The sequence below is a fragment of the Canis lupus genome, chromosome 19, assembly GCF_048164855.1.
Source record: "Canis lupus baileyi chromosome 19, mCanLup2.hap1, whole genome shotgun sequence".
NCBI classification, from domain to species: Eukaryota; Metazoa; Chordata; class Mammalia; order Carnivora; family Canidae; genus Canis; species Canis lupus.
The window spans coordinates 4,442,125-4,461,481 of record NC_132856.1 but is presented as its reverse complement, the minus strand read 5'-3'; the positions used below and the strand labels follow the sequence as shown (position 1 = coordinate 4,461,481).

The window sequence follows — 19,357 nt, the reverse complement described above, 5'->3', positions numbered from 1 at the left end:
GGGTCTCCAGAATCGTGCCCTGTGCTAAAGGCAGGCGCTAAACCGCTGCGCCACCCAGGGATCCCTACAGAACAAGTTTAGAAGAGGGCAACTGCTTATACTCAAGTTTCCCATCTCATAAAGTCTACTTCCTGAGTGGACTGGAGAAGAGGTAAGAAAAATGGGTGAATGCCAAATGATTTCATATTTGCAACAACAGACATCAGGTATGTTTCCACTTCATTTTTTGTCTACCAAATTTGCATGACACAAACCACACAAAGAAATGTAGGAACACAGGGCATGCCAGGCAGCAGTAAGGCAGTCAAGATACTGCTTGAAAATTTACTGAGAGGGCCAGTATATAATTAAGAGTCTATTTTATACTCATCTAGGATTAAATCCTAGAATTGATACCAAAACATTATTGGTTATACTAACTTGTCTTCATCAATGTAATTTTTCCACATTTTTTGATACTAAGAGCAAAGCCAGTAAACTACTTAAATTTTTTTATTTTTTTTTATTTTTTTTTTATTTAATTTATGATAGTCATACAGAGAGAGAGAGAGAGAGAGAGGCAGAGACACAGGCAGAGGGAGAAGCAGGCTCCATGCACCGGGAGCCCGATGTGGGATTCGATCCTGGGTCTCCAGGATCGCGCCCTGGGCCAAAGGCAGGCGCCAAACCGCTGCGCCACCCAGGGTTCCCCTTAAATCTTTTTTTTAATAATAAATTTATTTTTTATTGGTGTTCAATTTGCCAACATACAGAATAACACCCAGTGCTCATCCCGTCAAGTGCCCCCCTCAGTGCCCGTCACCCATTCACCCCCACCCAAACCACTTAAATCTTAACAGGTCACTGACAAGACTAACAATGGGAGTTCCAATGAATAGAAAGCCCTAACTCTTTAGGGCTTTAAATAAATAGTGACAGGCAAGTGTAGGGGGTCGTGGGAACAAAGTTATGATATGGATCTGGCTATCTTTATTGTTTTATATGGCTTTCCTAATATAGATAATGTGTATTTACTGTATTTTTCTAGTTATTTCCCTCAAGTTTAGGGTTATCCCTGACTCCTCCACATTGCTGACCTAACTACATCCAGACCATAGGAGAGATTTTGCCCCCTGAATGTACTTACTCATCATGATGCTGTAATAAATCAGTTTAGTGTTCCAACATGGTCCTAAAACACTTCAGACTGTTTTAAGATAAATAAAAAAACTACAGACAGGAGGGAAGGAAGCAAGTTACACTGTACATTACTTGCATTCGGACCAGAATAATGGAGACCACAGTGTAATACTGGAACAATTCTGGGTTCTTATCCTGGCTCCTGCCATAATTACCCCCCCCCCAAAGAGATTTAATTTAATAGCTATCTAGTATGACTCAAAGGTTAATAAACGTATTATCTATAATCCTTACAACCCTGCAAGTTATGTATTCTTGTCCCCATTTTACTGATAAAAAAAAAAGTCTCAGATCTTCAGTCTCCTTAACTTCCTTTTTTATTTATTTTTTTAAAGATTTTATTTATTTACTCATAGAGACACACAGAGAGAGACAGACAGAGACACAAGCAGGCTCCACGCAGAGAGCCCCACGTGGGACTCGATCCTGGGTGTCCAGGATCACAACCGGGGCTGCAGGCGGCGCTAAACCGCTGTGCCACCAGGGCTGCCCAGATCTGAGACTTTGAAAAACACATTAGTTTTCAATGTAAAAAGTCTTTGTTCTCTTTAGATAAATCGAAACTAGAACTGATAAACTTTTTAAAAATCCACAGCCATATATAAACTTATTCACAGTATACCACCATACAGCTTTCCTGAATTTTAAGCCAAGATAGATTTTCTTAACTTTCTCTGTGGTAAGTACTTAAGAGTGTCACCACAGATCCAAACACTGGCTATCTGATTCCACTAGTTAATAGCCTCATTTGTAATTATGGAGTCACTGCAGCTGATCACTATACTACACTCTCATACTACTGATTAATAGAGTCCATCTACTTACAACTTGCATTTTGGGTGGTCACAAGCTCTCATTTTATTACTCCAGCAGTTTTTTACAACATGAAAATGGTGCACAATTTACCGGAATTCTCATTATTATGCTCTTACTGCGGCAGCATCAGACACTGCCAGAATAGGAGTTCTATTAAAGTGAGACAGTAGGGAAAGAGCATTCTCCACATAGCAGGCCAGGATGCCTTGGCATCAGTCTTCTGGCTCTCCACTTAACTGTCAGAAGGCTAGGAAGAAAAAAGCAGCCAACAATTTTTTAAAACTCTCACTCCTGCAAGAAAAAGCAAAATCTCTCTTGTGGTCAAGTGCTTAGCCAACAGACCAATCATTCCAATTAGTCAAACTGTGGTTCTATTGCTTTTAAGTACCAATTTGATAACTTCCCATTTGTACCATATTTTCATTAGATTTTAAAAGGGACAGATACCCCAAAAAGTCATATAGCCATTTGCAAAACCCATTAATAATACCTTAAGGAAGAGGTTACTCTGCCTGTTCCAGTTGTTCAAATGCTAGTGTAATAAATGCCCTTTGGTCTTCTATTGATCTGGCTCAGAGTATTTTTTACGGACTCCATATTTGTTTGAAATATATTACCTCTCATCATCAGTATGAAACGCGGATATTTAGCTTGCCAGGACTTACCCAAGTTTTCTAATGTGACATATGCAGATAAGTACACAAACATATATTGTTAGTTTAAGAAAAAAACGGTTGCCGACAACTGCGATCTGGAAAAAATTTTAAGTCCTTAATTCAGCCCCAGGGAATCTAATAAATTATTCCTTTTTTATTCCAGTACAGAGAGCTCCTTGTAGACAAGAATCAGGCTCAACAAGCTAAACACAGCATGTACCTATGAACGTGGCATTTTGTAGGGGTTTGATTAAACCAGGATCAGAGTAATTTTTAAGCATTCGAGAAGGACTGCTTTGCAGAAGAAGAAAAAAATCTAAGATGTAGGAATTTCATTTCATTCATCTTTTAAGAACCCTCAAAATTGTATATGCAATTTATAGTGCTTGAGCAAAAAGAGTAACAAGTTGCTATCTTAGTTAAGATAACATGTCCATGCAGAAAGTAACTGGTTATGTTCCAAAAATTGGATCAAACAACAGGAAAGGAGAAACAGGTTTTTTAAAAAACTTGAATAATTTGGGGTAGGAGGATGTAAATTAATCTCCCTTTACCTTAAAAGAAACGAGTAATCCAGACTCTTGGGCTTCTTACTCTTTCTGGATAATGACTGAAACACACTATCCCAAGTCACAGAGGGCTACTGAGCAGTATTTTCTTTTTCTAAGACCTCGGAGACCAGATGTATCGACTTCCTTTGGAAGTGCCCTGTGGCTGAGGCCATGTGGTTAACATGTGGCAACAAGCATAAGCCTTACCCATAATAAAATCAACACCCAAAACCAAATGTGGGCAATTATGTCGTCCTAAAATAGGCTTGCACATTTGGAATATCTAGATGGGGACTGGCTCATTAACTTCCAGGTCTCATTTTTAGATTAAGTTGTACCCGTTTAATTAATCCAAGAAATGACTGGATTTCGTTGATTCACGGAAAGCCAGTCCTATCTGCCTCTTTTCGAGTTACACTGTCAAGAGAAGTAACTCAACATTTGAACCACCGTAAGAACTCAAGAATCGGAAAGCTACCAAGTACGCAGAGTACGAATTTCGAGGCTTCGCAGGCCTGCAGGCGGAGTATCCCACCGCCCTAGGACCAGCGCGCCTTCAGGACCCTTGGCACATGGCCCGCCGGGCCCCCGACCCCAGCACATGGCCTGCAGAAACACCCCCGACCCTCCCCACCCGCAGCCTCCCCCCAGTAAGTTCCCGCCAAATCGCCCCTCCGTCCCGCACCCGCGACCCCCGAGGTCTCAGGGCTTCGGTCCCAAGGGCGCACGGCCCGGGCCGCCGTCGCTTGAGGCCGCGGCCTGGGGCGCGGCCCGGCCCTGGGAGAGGCCCCGAGGCCCGGCGGCCCGGCTTCCCAAGACGGAAGGAAGGGCGGCGGGGTCGCCCGACTGCGGCAGCCCGGAAACCTGGGCCCGGGACGGCTGCAGCAGCCGAGTTTCCCGCCTGACGCAGCAGCAGAGCAGGCCAGAGCGCGGCCGCCATCGCCGCCGAGCCGCTCCCAACCTCTCCGTCCGCCTCGGCCACCGCCCGCCCCGCGGATGCCCCCCGCCCCCAGGCCCTGCTCCGGGCCCTCACCTTCGGCGTCTGAGCGGGTCCGCAGCGGCGGAGACTCGGACGCGGGCCCGGGGAAGGCGGCTCACAAGGTAGCGGCTGTTTATTTTCAGGGTCCTTGCCTGCGCCACACGCGGGTCTGCACACGGCCCCACACACGCCGCTGCGCACGGCTCTCCTCCGCCTCGCCCACGCGGCCAATCAGCACGCGGAGTTCCGGCGTCCAATCAGAGCCGCCCCGAGGAGGGCCGCCCAGCTTGAGCGCGGCGCGGCGTGGGGCGGGCCTCGGCCTCCGCGCGCCGCGGCCTTTCCCGCCGTGCCCCGCGCGCGGCCTTTCCCGCCCGGAACCGCCGGCCCCGACCCTATTCCTGGCCGCTCCCCCCGCCGGGGAACTTGGGTCGTCCGGGCCTTGGTGGTCTCTCGCGGCAGCGGGCGCCGAGGGGTGCCAGAGGGCAGGTCTTCGTGAAGTGGCTGTGATTAGCGTGGGGTCAGGGAAAATTCCGGTCCCTTCTGGGGCTCAGGAGAAGCGCTTGCCCCCAAGCTTGTGGCTCTGACTGGCTTTACGAGCTCGGCCCCGGTTCCTAGAGCTCGTCAGTTGGTTCCCGGTTTCTAATCCGCACATCCCAATTCGGGGGAAAGTCGCAGCTCCAAGTAACAAGTTACTGTGGCCATGGGTCCCGGCCCCGAGTTTTGGTTTGGTTTTTTTTTTTTTTTTTTTTTATTCATTTATGATAGGCACACACAGAGAGAGAGAGAGGCAGAGACACAGGCAGAGGGAGAAGCAGGCTCCATGCACCGGGAGCCCGACGTGGGACTCGATCCCGGGTCTCCAGGATCGCGCCCCGGGCCAAAGGCAGGCGCTAAACCGCTGCGCCACCCAGGGATCCCTGGTTTGGTTTTTGTGTGACCCAGGCAGAGCCTGGAATGGCCGCTGCTTACACCTCTTAACGGTAGACCCTCACCGCCGCGCCCTAGGACCATGTGCGCCCCAAATGTCCCAGATGAGGGATGGGACCTGCCCTGCGGAGTGTGTGAAGATGGCGGAGGGAGGGCCCCGGACCCTCTGCCTCACGACTCACCCTGGGACCGCTTCACACATCGGTGAAGGACATCCTGCAACTTAGGGTAGCAAGTGCCAGGAGAGCCACCTGGCCGGGCTCTCGTGTTCAGGAACGGCCTCCGGTTGGGATCCCTTACCTTGTCCCAAAAAGACTGTGTGTGTCGTCATTGATACTCTTTCAGGATGAAAACAATGTAAATTATTGAATGTGAACTAAGATTTTCTAGAATTGTGAGTGCCATCTTGGAACAGCTTTTGTTGGAAACAGGAAAAAAAAAAAAAAAAAAAGAAGTACCCCAGTCTCTTGAGCTCTAAAAGCCCTGAAATTAACTATAGTCTCCTACTAAAGCTTAATATGCTCCTCAAGGTTAGGATGTAGCCCATATTGTTGGCTGGTACATCCCGGAGATTTACTTCTCATTCTTTTAATGACCATGGTACTTGAAATTAATTGCACAGATCTATTACGATGTTAAAACTGCTGAACAGTCCTTGTTTGTAGCATTAATTCAGTGAGTAGCTGTGAAGACTCCAGCTGTTCTTTGCCTTTAGTCTCATCTCATTGAATTCTCCCAGTCCCCAGGCTGTATGACTTTTGAAATCATGTTTATGGGGAGGCACAGTGGTTAAGAGCTCAGGTGATAGGAATCAGGCATTACACCTGGATTCAGATCACCAGTACTTAATCATGGTAGTGCATTTAGCGACTGTGCTCAACACAGTATTTGGTAAAGGTTAGCAATTATCTAAGAGTGAATGAACTATTTCAAGGACCAATGACTTTTTCAGCTTTTTTTAAACCAAGACAACTAAAGTAAAAATATTTTAGAATTCAGTATGAAATGTCCTATTTCCAGTAAGATTGAATTGCCTAGCTGTTTATGTATTGAGTTATATAACACCACAGTTACCAATAATAAAACAGTGTTTTGTGCTTAAAGAGTTTTATTCCCAAGAATCTTACACAGCTTTACAGATTTCCCCTCCCTAACAGATTAATCTTTATAATATCTCGAGGTAAGTAGTAGGATGGTAATTGAAGACAATCATTCCATGATTTCCTAAGCCCAAGCATTGAGTCAGTGCAAAAGGCTAAATGGAGGAAGTCCACCTTGGGTACATCCAAGAGGACTAGTTAAATTGTCATAGTAACCATAAATTCCTATTTTTGTCTGACTTTGACTTATCACTCCAAACACAATACTACATAAAATGTTTGATATTTATTATAGACCCAGGGACAGAATGTTCCTAATGTTAAAAAAAAGAAAAAAAAAAGAGGGTGGGTATGAAATAGTGGACATAATGTTCTTCTGTAGGTTTCAAAAGACTTAAATGGAAGGAATGGAAACATAATGTGGTCTTCACTTCTCAGCTCTAGGAGTAGTAACAGATAATGGCTCTTTTCTACCTGGCATCCAGCTTTCTGTAATAACTATTACTATTAACAGAACCAGACTGATCATGAGGCATTCTGTCTCCAGAGGTTTATGATGGAATTTAACTACAGTCATTTGTGTTTGTATATGCCCTTGGGTACACCTATCTCACTAGAGATGTTTGAAAATAAGAAAAGAAAAAGCCACTCCACTCAAAAGATAAACTGCCAACCATATATGAAGAAAGAGTCCCTATCTTGGAAACGTATTTTCTCCTCTCCTCCCTTCCAATGTTCAGTCTTACCCAGTCTACCCACACATATTGTGGTCAGCAGTGTGTTACAAACGTGACTAGTTTAGACATAGACTTTGCCCTTGAAGATCTTGCAAGATGTAATGGGCTATAAGAAAGTATTAAGTGTCCTGAGGAGGACCAGCTAAAATGCTATGATTCAGCATGATTCAGGATTCCTTAAAATACCAGTTGAGCAGCAATACCTGCCAACTCTTAATTTCCGCTAAAATGCCCAATTGCATAGTACATGCCTTAAATTCTGCTGTTAAATGGAGATGATATCGTATCTGTCTTTCTAAATCCTTCCATGTCCTGTTTTCTCTGCCTACAGGGAAAGAGGCTCTATGACTTGACTTGGAAAGTATGCAACTAAAGTTAAGTGTAAATTGTTTCACCACTCCTGTCTGTTTCTGAAGCTAAAACATAGTTTACTAAGCTAAATCCCGAAATATTATCAGTTATACTAAGAATAGCTGGTAGTATATATAATTTCTTTAACAGGGCTTAGCATAATTACCATTAAAGTGTTATCTATGATTTTTATTATTATGGAGTGCTTATTATATGCCAGTCATTGTTTATAACCTCTTTATAAATTTACACAAAACCTCATTGAGATACGTACTTTTATTAATCCCGTGAAGAAATACAATTCCAGAAGATTCACGTATTCCGCCAAGGGCAGAGAGTGAATAAATGACAGGGCAGGCTTCAGAGATAGAGTACGTGCTTAAATACAAAGCTTCCAGCCTCCTAGTAGTTATTGAAACCCAATCTTACAATTTCCCATTGACTCATTAAAGTGACAGTATAGGGAATACTAACATGGTAAGGAAAATATGAAACACTGGGGGCACCTGGGTGGTTCAGTGGTTGAGCATCTGTCTTCGGCTCAGGTTATGATCCTGGGGTCCTGGAATCGAGTCCTGAATCTGGCTCCCCATAGGGAGCTCGCTTTTCGCTCTGCCTGTGTCTCTGCGTCTCTCTGTATCTCTTATGAATAAATAAATAGAATCTTTTAAAAAATATGAAACACTAATAATTTAGTGAGCATTCCATCAGTTGGCTTCCTCCTCTGTGATCTCAAATTGAAACTATCTCTACTTCTGCAAAATAACTGGCAAGAGAACATCATTTGAAAATAGTTTTTAAAGGTTCAAAATAAAACCACCAATTTTTTTCTTACAAGAAAAGCAGATGCATTCATTTAAAGTAACTTCCTATGGATCATATTAGCAGTGAGGCTGATCATCATCTTCATATATTTGTAGGTTGTCCAAGTTTCCTCTTTCGAGAAGGGCAGATTTTGCTCATTTTGTTGTTTGTCTTTTATTGATTTGAAAACATTTTTTATATGTTTGGGATACTAATCATGTTTATGGGGAGGCACAGTGGTTAAGAGCTCAGGTGATAGGAATCAGGCATTACACCTGGATTCAGATCACCAGTACTTAATCATGGTAGTGCATTTAGCGACTGTGCTCAACACAGTATCAGTTACATGTTACATGTTATCAGTTACATGAAATCGTATGTGTTGACATTTTGGTGATCATTGTTTCTCAATGTGATGCAAAGTTTAGAAATGGATAAAGAATTTTTGAAACTTGGATTTGGATAATTGATGAAGAGACAGAGTGATTTCATTCAGGGAATGTTACTCAGGGCTACCCACCAAGAGTTTGGGGAGACTACTGCAATCCCCACACTGTGTAGTGCCTCCTTTGCATCTGTTAAATGCCAACAATATAATGGCATGTTGAATGCCAGGCAGAGCTTATCAAAATTTCTGCCTGCTTGTGAGCAAATGCCATGAGTCCTTAGATTTGTCTTTAGCAAACCCTTTGCTTCATTTGGCGGGAGGGCATTCAGATGCATTTATTGCATCACAAAACTATGATTTTCAGCATTTTAATCAGCCCTTGGAAACTGCTGACATCATGATGTACTCCTTCACTGGTGTTTCCATTTTCCCTAGCACTGCAGCCAGAATTTAGAATCCTGACTCACCCTTCAGCCAGCCACAGAGAATGCTGATCATTCTGGTATGGTCAATGCTCACAAAGTGACTTTGAAAGGGGAAATAGCTTTTGGACAAACCAAAATCAGTGCAATTTCAGGTAATAGTGAGGCTTTTCCTTTTTAACTTTCTCTTCTGCTCAGCTGCTATCCTTTCTCCTTTGACAGGGAAGCCACACTTCTGCAATCCTGGCCAGAAAGCTGTGGATTGTACGAGCTGGCACAGCCAGTGCTGTCCTTCTGAGCTCAGTGAGTTGTCTTTCCCATCTGCAGAGTCTCAGCTGGGGCGTGGCGCTTACAGTGAAACAATCTGCATAGCTGAATTAACAATTCCAAATTTAGCTCTCATTTCAATAAATTACCTTATAAAACATTCACTGGCCAAAATTATCTTCACTAGTTTATTTATAAGAACATTGCAATTGTTCACAGTTATTGCCTGTGAAGAAACTGATAGACAAAGTCTCTTATAATTTCCCCTCATAAATCACAGGAAAAAAAATAAAGGCAAGTATCAGGATTTCTAGGAGCATGAAATTTATGCCTATGCTATACAAATAAATGTTAGGTGTGTCTGGGTGTCTCAGTTGGTTATGCATCCAACTCTTTTTTTTTTTTTTTTAAGATTTTATTTATTTATTCATGAGAGACACAAAGAGAGAGGCAGAGACACAGGCAGAGGGAGAAGCAAGCTCCATGCAGGGAGCCCGATGAGGGACTTGATCCTGGGGCTCCAGGATCATACCCTGGGCCGAAGGCAGACCCTTAACCACTGAGCCACCCAGGGATCTTTACCTCCACCATCTTTAAAACAAAACAAACAAAACAAAACAAAAAACCAAAATGAATGTTAAAGAGGCTTTGGATATTTTCAAAGGGTAATGGTGAGGATTAAATAAGGTATTCAAATGGAAGATGCTTTGCAAATTCCAAAGCGTTTTGCCACGGTAAAATATTATTAAGATCAGTTTCTGACACATCTAAGGCATGACATTCCTTTTCTATGCTGATTTAAAACAGATAAAGACTGTATCTTGGACATGTGAATAGGCAATGCTAATATTTCTACTGCATTTGAAGAATGACTGGAAGTAATTTCTTCCCTTTATTTAGCGGATGGCTTCCCCACTTGATGCAATAAAAGTTCTCAGGGGCCTGAAACTGACTCTCAAACTTCTGAGGCTGAACGTTTATCCAAGATGAAGTTTGCTTTGAGTGGCACAGAATTCAAAGACAGCTCTGGACTAAGCTAAAGGGGGTGGTTAATGTGATCTCCGTACTTCCTATTTTCTTCCTTTTTGACACCTCAAATACACGTCTAGTTTCCTAGGGATTTCCTGAGTCAATCTGGGCCAACTTCCTTTTCTCTTCAAGGTTGACGTGTCCTGCTCTATCAGGGACTATCATTTTATCAACCAACGCAAGCTAGGGTAATAACTTCATTTACATAGCCCTTCATAGTTGCACATAAACATTCAGCCAGCATTCATCGAGAGATTATTATGTGCCACATTATCCAGGGTATTTTCACCTCTGTTTTATTTAGTTAGTACAGAAACTTCATGTGGTGCCTGGGTGGCTTGGTCGGTTAGGCATCTGCTTTCAGCTCAGATCATGATCCCAGCATACTGGGATCAAGCCCCGCTTCAGGCTCCCTGCTGAGCAGGGAGTTTGCTTCCCCCTCCCCTTCTGGCCCTCTCCCTGCTTATGCTCTCTCTCTGTCTCTCAAATAAATAAAATATTTTTTAAAAAAAGAAACCTCAGATTCAAGCATAACTTCTCTAGGTAAGATCTATGTATTTATGTAGGAGGCACCAACCTCCTTACCTAGTGTTTTTCACAGGGTGGGATGTACACAATACTTTCAGGTGGTATATGGCAGGGCATCAACTAAAGTTACGTCATATGGTATAATAAAGTCTCATTTCAAGCTCTTTCAAGCCTTCTATCTATCTCAAGGGGAAGTCTCAGTTTGGTGCTTACCAGTCTTTAACTCCTCTACAACACTGTATTTAACCTTTCTTAATGAGAAGAGCATAGTAACCATCTAGAACATTATTCATTTTATTATGATAATATAATAGACAAGTTACACTGTTTCCTAATTTGTGTAATCAAATTTCCTCTTACATTCACATCCACACATAGATATTTTATTTTATTGCTGAAGCAGCTAAGAGTAAGAAGCAGACTTTGGGCATTTTTAATCAAGATAAAATTGATAAAAACATATTAGTTTTAGGTGTAACAATATAATGGTTTGACCTTTGTATATATTGAAAAATGATCCCCACGATAAATCTATTTAATAGTCATCATATACATAATTACACATTTTTTCTCATTATGAAAACTTTTACAATTAATTTTCTTAGCAACTTTAGAATATATCACTCACTACAGTCACCATGGTGTACATTATACCTCCAGGACTTATTTATTTTATTACTGGAAGTTGTACCTTTTGGCCCCTTTCACCTACTTCACCTACCACCCTCCCCCTGCCTCTGGCAACCACCAATCTGTTCTCTGGATCTATGAGTTTTTATTTTTTATTTTTTATTTTTTTGGTTTGTGTGTATATATGGGGGTTTTATTTTTTTATTTTTTAAAAAACTTTTATTTATTATTTATGATAGTCACACACAGAGAAAGAGAGAGAGAGAGAGAGAGGCAGAGACATAGGCAGAGGGAGAAGCAGACTCCATGCACCAGGAGCCTGACATGGGATTCGATCCCGGGTCTCCAGGATTGCGCCCTGGACCAAAGGCAGGCGCTAAATCGCTGCGCCACCCAGGGATCCCCCCCCCCTTTTTTTTAAAGATTTATTTATTTATTTATTTATTTATTTATTTAATTTATTTATGATAGACATAGAGAAAGAGAGGCAAAGACACAGGAGGAGGGAGAAGCAGGCTCCTTTTTTTTTTTTTTTTAAAGATTTTATTTATTTATTTGACAGGGACAGCATGAGTGGAGAGAGGGGCAGGGGCAGAGGGAGAGGGAGAAGCAGACTCCCTACTGAGTGGGGGGCCAGACGCGGGGCTCCATCCCAGGACCTCATCATCCATGACCTGAGCAGAAGGCAGATGCTTAACTGACTTAGCCACCCAGGTGCCCCTGTTTTTTTTTTAGATGCCACATAGAAGTGAGATCATATAGTATTTGTATTCTTTGTCTAACTTCTCTCACTTAGTATAATCCCTTCAAATCCATCCATGTTGTCACAAATCGCAGGATTTCCTTCTCTCATATGGCTGAATAATATTCCATACACACTTTCTTTATCCATTCATCCCTCACTGGACATTCAGGTTGCTTCCAAAAGTTTCCTCTTAGAAATTAAGAAAATGAGGGGAACCTGGGTGGCTCAATCAGTTAGGTGGCTGACTCTTGATTTCGGCTCAGGTTGTAGTGTCTGGGTTAGATCGAGCCCGCTGTCAGCCTCCATGCACTCAATACAGAGTCTCTCTTCTCTCTCTGCTCCTCCCCCTGCTGGCACTCCCTCTCTAGATGGATAGATAAATTAGATAGATGGATGGATGGATAGATTAGATAGATAGATAGATAGATAGATAGATAGATAGATAGATAGATAGATAGATAGATAGATAGATGATAGATAGATAGATGATAGATAGATAAAATATTTTTTAAAAGAAATTGAGAAAACAAGGGGGCCCTGGGTGGCTCAGTTTCGGCTCAGATAATGATCTCAGGGTCCTGGAATCAAGCAAGCCCTGTCTCGGACTGTGCACTCAGCAGGAGTCTGCTTGAGATTTCTTTTTCTCTTCCTCTCCCCCTTCCCTCTGCTCACATGCTCACGTGCTCTCTCTCTAAAATAAATCTTTTTAGGGGGCAGCCCGGGTGGCTCAGCAGTTTAGCGCTGCCTTCAGCCTGGGTTGTGATCCTGGAGACCCAGGATTGAATCCCACATCAGGCACCCTATGGGGAGCCTGCTTCTCCCTCTGCCTGTGTCTCTGTCTCTCTCTCTCATGCTCTGTGTCTCTCATGAATAAATAAATATTTAAAAAAATAAAATAAAAATCTTTTTAAAAAAGAAATTTTTTTAAGATTTTATTTTTTTTATTTTTTTTAATTTTTATTTATTTATGATAGTCACAGAGAGAGAGAGAGAGAGAGAGGCAGAGACACAGGCAAATAGAGAAGCAGGCTCCATGCACCAGGAGCCCAACGTGGGATTCGATCCCGGGTCTCCAGGATCGCGCCCTGGGCCAAAGACAGGCGCCAAACCGCTGCACCACCCAGGGATCCCTAAAAAAGAAATTAATAAAATGGGACACCTGGCTGGCTCAGTTGGTGGAGTATGTGACTCTTGATCTCAGAACTGTGGGTTTGAGCCCCACATTGGGTTCAGAGATTGCTTAAAAATAAAATATTTTTAAAAAAAGAAATTAAGAAAACAATACTATTTACAATTGCACCAAAAAGAATACCTAGGAATAAAAAAAAAAAAAAAAAAAAAAAAAAAAGAATACCTAGGAATAAATTTAACCAAAGATGGAAGACTTTTACTTTCTTTTTTCTTTTTCTTTTTCTTTTAGACTTGTACTTTCAAAAACTATAAAACATCAATGAGGGGTGCCTGGGTGGCTCAATGGTTGAGCACTGCCTTCAGCTCAGGTCATGATCTCAGGTCCTGGGATTGAGCCCCACACCGGGTTCCCTGCTCAGTGGGGAATCTGCTTCTCCTTTTCCCTCTGCCCTTCCCCTGCTCTTTCTCTTGCTCTTGTTCTCTTTCAAATGAATATTTATTTTTTTAAAGATTTTATTTATTTATTCATAGATGAGAAAGAGAGAGAGAGAGAGAGAGAGGTAGAGGGAGAAGCAGGCTCCACTCAGGGAGCCTGATGTGGGACTCGATCCCAGGCCTCCAGGATCACAACCCCAGCCAAAGGCGGCAGTAAACCACTGAGCTACTGGGGCTGCCCCATGAATAAATATTTAAAAAAATAAAATACAACATCAATGAAAGAAATTGAAGATGACACAAATGCAAAGACATTACATGCTCATAGATTGGAAAAATTAATATTGTTAAAATGTCCATATTACCCAAAGCAATCTACAGATTCAATGCAATCCATACCAAAACATCAATAGCATTTTTCACAGAACTAGAACAAATAATACTAAAATTTGTATGGAACCACGAAAGATCCTGAATAGCCAAAGCAACCTTGAGAAAGAAGAATAAAGTTGGAGGTATAACAATTTCAGATTTCAAGATATACTACAAAACTGTAATCAAAACAGTATGGTACTGGCACAAAAATTACACATAGACCAGTATAACAGAATAGAGAGCCCAGTAATAAGCCTATGATTATGTGGTCAATTAATCTATGGCAAAGGAGGCAAGAGTATACGATGAGGAAAAAAACAATGTCTTCAAATAAATGGTGCTGGAAAAACTGGACAGCTACAGGTAAAAGAATGTAGCTGGGCCAATTTCTAACACCAAAAATAAACTCAAAATGGATTAAAAACCTACATATAAGTCCTGAAAAAAAATATCCTAGAAGAGAGCATAGTCAGTAATTTCTCTGACATCAGCCATAGCAACATTTTTCTAGATAGGTCTCCTGAGGCCAGGGAAACAAAAGCAAAATAAACTGAGGACTACATCAAAATAAAAAGGCTTTGCACAGTAAGGGAAACAATCAACAAAACAAAAAGACAATTTACTGAATGGGAGAAGATACTTGCAAATAACATATCCGATAAAGGGTTAATGTTCAAAATATAAAAAGAACTGGGGATGCCTGGGTGGCTCAGTGTTTGAGATTCTGCCTTTGGCTCAGGTGGTGATCCCAGGGTCTTGGGATCTTAAAAAAAAAAGTGGGACTCTTGAATTTGGCTCAGGTCATGATTTCAGTGTGATAAGATCGAGCACTGCATCGGGCTCCATGCTCAGCATGGAGATTCTCTCCCTCTCCCTCCACTGTCCCCTGTTCCCCCCACCATGCTCTCTCTCTCTTTGGTTCTGGAAAAAAAAGAGAGAGATGATCTCAAAATATATAAATAACTGATACAACTCAACACCAAAAAACAAATGATCCAATTAAAAAACAGGCAGAGGATCTGAATAGACATTTTTTTTTCCAAAGAAGACCTACAGGTATGAAATGAAATGATGAAATGATGGTCAACATCACTCCTCATCAAGGAAATGCAAATCAAAACCACAGTGAGATATCACCTTATACTTGTCAGAATGGCTAAAAACAAAAAAAGACAAGAAATAACAAGTCTTGGTGAGGATGTAGAAAAAAGGGAACCCTCTTACACTGTCGGTAGGAATGTAAATTAGTGCAGCCACTGTGGAACACAGTATGGAGTTTCCTCAAAAAATTAAAAATACAAATACTGTATAATCCAATAATTCCACTACTGGGTATACACCAAAGAAAAAGAAAACACTGATTTGAAAGATTTATGCACCCCTATGTTTACTGCAGCATTGTTTACAAGACCCAAGCCATGGAAGCAACCTATTCATCCATGGATAGATGAATGGATAAAGAAGATATGATATATATATATCATGCAGTCATAAAAAAGGATGAGATTGTGACATTTATGACAACAGGGATGGACCTATGGGGCTTTATACTAAGTGAAATAAGTCAGACTTAGAAAGACAATACCACATGATTTCACTTATATGTTGAATCTAACAACAAAAACTAAAAACAACAAATAAGACGCAGACACAGGCCCACAAACACTGATGGTTGCCAGAGAGGAGGAGGTGAGGAGATGGACAAAATAGGTGAAGGGTAGTAGGAGGTACAGGCTTCTAGTTACAGAATGAATAAGTCATGGGAATAAAAGGCACAGCATAGGGAATATAGTCAATGGTATTATAACAATGTTGTATAGTAACAGATGATAGCTAACTTGTGAGCAGAGAATAATGTCGAAATTTGTCAAATCACTATGCTGTACAACTACTGAAACTAGTGGAACATTATGTGTCAACTATATTTACATAATTTTTTTCAAGTTTCCTCTTTTTTTTCAAGTTACCTCTTAAAATAAGAGTAAAACATGAGTTGATTTAAGAACAAATATGGGACACCTGAATGGCTCAGTCAGTTAAGCATCCTAGTCTTGATTTCAACTCAGGTTTCAAGATATACCTCAGGGTTGTGAGATTGAGGTCCATGTTGGGCTCCACGCTCAGCAGGGAGTTTGCTTGAAATTCTTTCCCTCTGATAAAAAAATCAATAAATTTTTTTAAAAGATTTTATTTATTCATGAGAGACAGAGAGAGAAGCAGGCTCCATGCAGGGAGCCTGATGTGGGACTCAATCCCAGGACTCCAGGATCAGACCCTGGGCCAAAGGCCGGTGCTCAACTGCTGAGCTACCCAGGCGTCCCCAATAAATCTTTTTTTAAGGAGAATAAATATGAAGTAAATAAGAGCAGAGGAAGTACAACAAAATGTAAACAATTCCAAAGATAGCATGAAGGATAGGTAGATTTGGCAAAGATGGAATGGAGGGTATGCTAGGGGAGCAAGTCTGGGAAAGCAGGTGAAATTCAAAGGAATCCTTAATAGTGGAAGAGGAGAAGGGAAGTACATGGGAATGGCATTTCCAGAGCCTCTCACCTAATCCAATTTTAGTATCTGCCTTTGAACTCTAACAGGCCTTGAAGATCAGCTGCCAGAGTAATTTGGTAATTATGGTGGAAGGAAAGATCCTCAAGAAATACACTATTGTTATTAAAAATAAAACACAAGATCATTTTTTTCCTTTGAATATGGCAAGGACGCTGTTGAGTAATCATAACATGTTGGCCAGCTATCCTTGAGCATTAACAATGTTTTTAAATTGAGGGAGGGAAAAAAAAGAGGACAGAAACCATTTCCTGTTTCCTACTTCTTCTGTGTGCAGAGTTTTCAGAGCAGAAGAACCTGGAGCCCAGGGCTGGTACTGGGAACCATAAATGTCTGACTGCTGTTCAACGAGCTTTTCCTGTTGGCTTGCTAATCCCAGGAAATTGTCTATGGGGCTGTTTGGTCAGGGTGAGGAAGGTAGTGAAAGGCTAATAGAGGGGATGCTTGAGAGCTTCAGCACATATGGTATGTATGTCTGAAACATCCAGTGTGGGTGTGGGTCTCCAGATGCAGGCAGCTTTCCAAGTTCAGAGCAGCAATCTCATTCTGTGTGTGTGTATGTGTGTGTGCAGTGCACATACCTGCACACAGCACTGTTATGTGCCCTTGATTAAGTGGAAGATTGGAAGAACGACACAGAATGGTAAAACCTCCCCTTGATATCAACAACTCTAAGGATACCGACTGGCCCTAAGACCCAACTGGAGGGTGACAACTGTCTGATTTCTAGCCCTCTACCTTTTCACAACTCCCTTTCCCACTCCTTACCATTGTCTTGCCCATACTCTTAGGTAGTGATCTCAGTTGAGTAAAAGAGCCAACAAAGAGCTTCCTTTTTTTTTTAATTTTTATTTATTTATGATAGTCACAGAGAGAGAGAGAGAGAGAGAGAGAGGCGCAGAGACACAGGCAGAGGGAGAAGCAGGCTCCATGCACCGGGAGCCCGACGTGGGATTCGATCCTGGGTCTCCAGGATCGCGCCCTGGGCCAAAGGCAGGCGCCAAACCGCTGCGCCACCCAGGGATCCCATTCCTTTTTTTTTTTTTTTTTTTTTAAACAAAGAGCTTCCTATTGAGAGGTTAGAACACATTAGCCTAGGGTCTTAGCTTTTCCGGGATTTCTTCCATGGGTCCTTTTTGAAGAGCCCATTAAATCCTTTGTGGTAGATGTCGTAGGGAGGCTAATAAAGGACAGGCTCCTCAAGGTTCCTCACATCATAGACACAGATCCTCATTTACTTCTTTATTCTACCCACTTTTAAGACCTTTATATGTTCCAATATAAAGGAAGGACACTATATTGGGTTATTGTGTGGGGACATAAAAGGTGAAACTCTAGTTGAATTTCCACAAAAGGGAGGGATCCATGGGTGGCTCAGTGGTTGGGTGTCTGCCTTCGGCTCAGGTTGTGATCCCAGGGTCCTGGGATCGAGTCCCACATGGGGCTCACAGCAGGGAGCCTGCTTCTACCTCTGCCTGTGTCTCTGCCTCTCTCTCTGTGTCTCTCATGAATAAATAAATAAAATCTTAAAAAAAAAAAAAGATCCACAATAGGGAAAAAAAGAGAACTCTGAAAAGTAAAATCTGAGGAAATCTTTGAAAACAAATCTCTTCATTTCATTATATGATTCTACACTACCCTTCGAGGTCAAAGGTAGGCAAAGTCTAATTTTTATAGTACCAGTACCTAACAGAGTATCTTGAACATCGGTCTTCAGTGAATTATTATTGACTGAATGAAGATTTCATTTTCATTTTCCCTCTCGGCGTCACGCCTGAGATTGCTCAGATTGTTCATTATCTTCAGAGCCAGCATTTATTACATCTCACTTGAAAGTCGCTAAGACAAGGCATTTTCCACAGGCTTTTCCTGTTTTTTTCAGTACTGGCCAATCTTGATTTGCTGGTGACATCAGTTGGCTTGTGTTTTATGCTGGCCTTTGCAATGATACAGTAACAGAATCTGGAATCTCCAGAATTGATGTTAACACAATTAGTTTTAAAATGGAACTACCATAGAAAAGGAAGTTTGGATGCTTACCTAACAAGAGGGTTGGGAGTTTAGAATGATGTATGTAAGAAGCACTTTTTACACTGTAAAGTGCTATCCATATTTTAGCTACTATCATTATTAGAATACCAGAAAACTACCCATACAATCTTATAAAGAAGATACTTTTACTCAAGGATACTTTTACTCAACATGACAAAGCAGTGGCTCTCCAATATTTTTGGTTAATCATTCTGGCAAAACACCTCAACACTTTCGATCTCATTCACTTTTATCTAATGCAAGTGTTTTACCCGAGTGAATGGAAAGAAAAAGACTACTTTTAATTTCCAGTTTCCAATAATCTTCTGTTAAGAAAGAGAAACAGAAATAAAAGAATTGTGGAAAGGAGTTCAAGTACAAGAATAACTACAATTACATTCTTCATCAACTCCTCCAAGATCAACTATCAGTAGTTCTTTTTTTGTCTGTTTGGGTTGTTTGTTTTTGTTTTTGTTTTTTTTGTTTTTTTTTTTTGTTTGTTTTTTTTTAAGTAGGCTTCATGCTGGCCTCTAACACAGGGCTTAAATGAAGGACCCTGTGATCAAGACCTGAGCTGAGATCAAATTGGGTGTTTAATGGACTGAGCCACCCACATGCCCCAATGATTAGATTCTTGATGAAGCAACAGGAAGCCAAGCTAAGGACTAGAGAAACCCAGAAAAAGGCTCAGAGGAGGAGAGACCATTAAACATA

The 19,357-nt window shown here is 41.6% G+C and overlaps 1 protein-coding gene across 8 annotated transcripts in view; it reads right to left on the bottom strand.

The window, feature by feature from the left end:
* Positions 1–19,357, bottom strand: part of CNBP (CCHC-type zinc finger nucleic acid binding protein) — a 69,010-nt gene that overhangs the window by 8,203 nt on the left and 41,450 nt on the right. For 2 of the 8 annotated variants that reach the window (XM_072784927.1, XM_072784925.1), the window contains exon 1: positions 4,236–4,437. The exons of 4 other annotated variants lie outside the window; for them this stretch is intronic. The gene's annotated coding sequence lies outside the window, so the exon portion shown is untranslated. Of the gene's footprint in view, positions 1–4,235; positions 4,438–19,357 lie in introns of those variants that run through there. 2 more of the 8 variants (XM_072784931.1, XM_072784929.1) reach the window with 1 other exon arrangement.